Genomic DNA, 3625 nt, shown 5'->3' with positions numbered 1-3625 from the left:
TTTTCCCCCCTTTTTCTTTTTTTTCCCTGTGGGGTTTTTTGGTGGTGGGATTAGGGATAAGGGGAGGGGATGGATGGGAAGGGGCGGGGGGCAGGGTAAAGGGGGGATATTTTTTCTGTTTTTAACTATGAAGTTTTTAGAAAAAAAAAAAAAAGAAAAAGGAAAAAAAAAAAGGGAATGAAACACAACAACTGTAGATGCCCTTCCCTACCCCAGCCTCTAAGGCTCAGTCTTCCTCGGCATAGTCTGTGCCCAAGTACTTACTTCTCTCTTGTCCTGCTGTGAGTAGGCCTCGGGATGCCCCCTGCTGGGCATAGCCATCCTAGGGGGAGCAAGGGTCTCCGGACAAAAGGGGAACCCGTCTCCTAGCCAACACTCACCCTAGCCTACCACCTTCAGGAAGTCTTCCTCTATTTTGCACAGTGATTGGCAATACAGTGGGGGGGCAGGGCTGAGTGAAGGGCGTGTGTGTTGGGGGGCTGGGCAGTGTAGTCAGCACCCTGAGCCGCTTTCTTTGCTCTTTTAATTTTGCCAAAAACTCGGGTGTGTGTGTCTGTGGGGGGGAGAGGGCGGGCTGCGGGGGACGGAAGGCAGGAAAGGCTGCCTTTCCCCCTCCCTGATCCTGGACTCTCCTTGGGCCTCAGTTTTGCCTTTGGTGGGTGTGATGAGTTTTTCTGGCCTCTGTAATGGGGTGGAGGGGGAAGCTCGGCCTCCCTCCCACCTAGCTGCTGTTTGCTCTCCTTGTTTCTGCCTTAACCCCTCCCTGTGGCCTTGGGGGGACAGTATGGGGAGCTGGGGAGCAGAGGGTCTGTGCTCAGGAGACTGCAGTTCCCCCTCAATCCCCTCCTTCCCCTCCCCAGCTGGTCCCCCATAGGGGGGAGCTCCAAGCAATAAATCCACCCGACCCAAACCCCAATCCCCCTCCTCCCTTTCCCCCTCCTCTGGCAGCCCCCACTCCTGCTCCCTTGGGAACCAAAGCTGCCTCCTTTCTCCTGGTAACCCCTGTCCTGATTTTCCCTCTGGCCTCTGCCAGGTGCCCCAACCACTGGGGGCAGAGGGGCTCTTGGGTCACAAGTCACAAAGACAGGACTCCCCCTCTCCATCTAGAAGTGCCCAGGCAGGAAAGGAGATGGGGTCCACGCTGGAAGGAACAGCCCTCAACAGAGGCTGTGGGGGTAGAAAAGGCAGTGATATTCTTTTCCTTTGCTGCACCTCTCCTTTTCTTGCCAATTCTGATCACACACAGTACTGTAGCAGCAATCAGCCCCTTTTTTGTTCATCTCTCCTGATCCGTTTCTTCCTTCATTTACTTCTCTGGCTCTCCATCTCTCCCCTTCCCTCCTCTGCCCATCATCCTTCATTTCTGTTTGATGAAAGAGCACAGACCTGTGCTCAGAAAGACCTGGCTTCAGATCCTGGTTCTGCACTAGCTGTATGACCTTGGGCAAGCCTCGGTTTCCTCCTTTTTAATACGGAGATAATAATCATTTACACTTCCTACCTCACAAGGTGGTTGTGAGGAAAGTGCTTTGTAAACCTGAAGCCCTCCAAATAAATGTGAGTTATTATCACCCTTCTCCTCCCCCCTCCTCCTGCCTCAATGGATCCCATGCCCTTCCCCACACCTCCTTGCCTCCTCTCCTCCCCCCCTACCCTGGGCTCCTGTACAGGGTTTATTTTTGTAAAGAAAGTGGTTTCTGTCCAGCTGGTAAGGGTGGAGGCTGTGCCGCCACCTTCTGTACATACTGTAAGGATGGATTGTAAATTATTCTCCAGCAAAATAAAGGGAAACCAGCCCCCCCCCAAGTCATCCCCTTCCTAGCCTCTAGTGCTGTCCCATTCTGTCCTGTCCTCCCCTCTGGCCACCGGGAGAGAGAGGGGTGTGGGAGGGGGCAGGTAGCCTCCTGGTGAGGCAGCCTCCAATGTATTTATATTGTGTAATAGAAACAGTGGGAGAGTGTAGAGTCGTGATAATTATTCTCATGCGATATGTTAGGGGAGGGGAGAAAGCAGATCTTGTTCACCTTCTTCCTTAGAGGGATGAGGGATATGGCCGGCAATGGGGAAAAGGAAAGGGGCTTCTGGCCATTGTCCTTCCGCCCAGCTGACTCTCCCCGAAGGCCCTGGAAAAGCTAGGCAGGGGGTAGAGAAGAGGGAACCCCAGCACTGCCCACCACCCTTGGGCTCTGACCACCCCCCTGCCTCTGAGGGATGATGGAAGGGGGCGGCTTGTGGTGGTGGTGGTGGTGAGGGTCTGCACTTCTCTGGTGGTTTGTCCACTGGGCTGTCAGCGGTGTCTCCAATTAAAGTGAGGCCTTAACAGACTCTCTGGCTGGTGTGACTTTATTTCCTCCGCTCTAGGCCTTTGTTGGCTTTGACCCTGCCCTGCTCAGATAATCTTTTGTTTCCTCATCCAGGTGTAGGATTCTGTTCTGAACTCTGTCCATCAACGGCCTGGTCTGGTGGGAACCTAGTTGGTGATCCTGCCCTAGATCTGGATGGGGTCAGAAGATTTGAGCTTGAATGATGGCTCTGCAATTCGCTAGCTGTGTGACATTAGGCAAGTTACTCCAACACTCTGGGCCTCAGGTTTCTTATCTGTAAAATAGGGGAGCGCATGGGATGGGTAGTTGGACCACTTCAGAGTCCTGCCCTAAATCCTGTGGTCTCCATGCAATCTGACTCTGGTTTTTAGCCCATGCTTAATGATTGCCCTGCTTCCCTTCCCTATTCCTCGGGAAAATCACTGAACTGGTCTATAGGAGACCCCATTGATGTCTTTCCTCTCCAGGAATTTAATAGTGAGATAGAGGGAAATCTGAAGTCCTCACTACGCATTCAGTAGGGACTCAAAGAACAAAGGTATTACAATGGTATCCAGGGTAAACCTCGGGGTGGTCAGGGAGAGATTCAATTAAGACACTTAAACCTGGGGAATGAAGTATGGGTCAGATTTTGAGATAAGGTGGGCCAAAGGTGTCTATTGGAGAAAGAAAGAACTAACCCAGGCTGGAGAGCAGAATTTGTTCGTCAAGGAGGGAAGGCACAAGACCAAAGAGGGAGAAAGGACGGGTTGGATCTTGGGGATAGACTTTGGATGTGAGTCAGGCTGAAAACTGAATTCTGGAGAAGTAGCTTCAACTCCAGGGTGGTTTCTAAGCAACGAAGTGATATGATGAGGGGCCAAGTGGATTGGAAAGAGTCAACAGTCAACAAGACACTGTGCACCTAAGATACACACAAGGAATACAAAGAAAAACCATAAATCAGCAACCATTCTTGGAGCCAAAAAACCTAGGTTCGAGATTCTTCTCTGAGACTTATTGTGATTGTTAATCTCTTGGGAGACAGTTTTCCTTACGTTAAAAACGATGGTACAGGCATCACAAGCATTCATGTAAAGCTTTAAAGTGTGTAAAAATGTTTAACGTGATCTCATTTGATCACAACAATCCATTATTACTACTACTACTACTACTACTACTACTACTTAACGATGAGGAAACTGATTAAGAAAAGTTCAGTGACTTAGTCATAGAGCTATTATCTATTTTAGGGATGAGAACATTGAGGGAAAGGGAAGTGATTTGCTCAGTCACAGAGCTAATCAAAAGTCTGAGGAAGC

Source organism: Sminthopsis crassicaudata, chromosome 1 (assembly GCF_048593235.1).
Source record: "Sminthopsis crassicaudata isolate SCR6 chromosome 1, ASM4859323v1, whole genome shotgun sequence".
In the NCBI taxonomy this organism is placed as follows: domain Eukaryota; kingdom Metazoa; phylum Chordata; class Mammalia; order Dasyuromorphia; family Dasyuridae; genus Sminthopsis; species Sminthopsis crassicaudata.
This window is presented reverse-complemented; position numbering follows the sequence as displayed.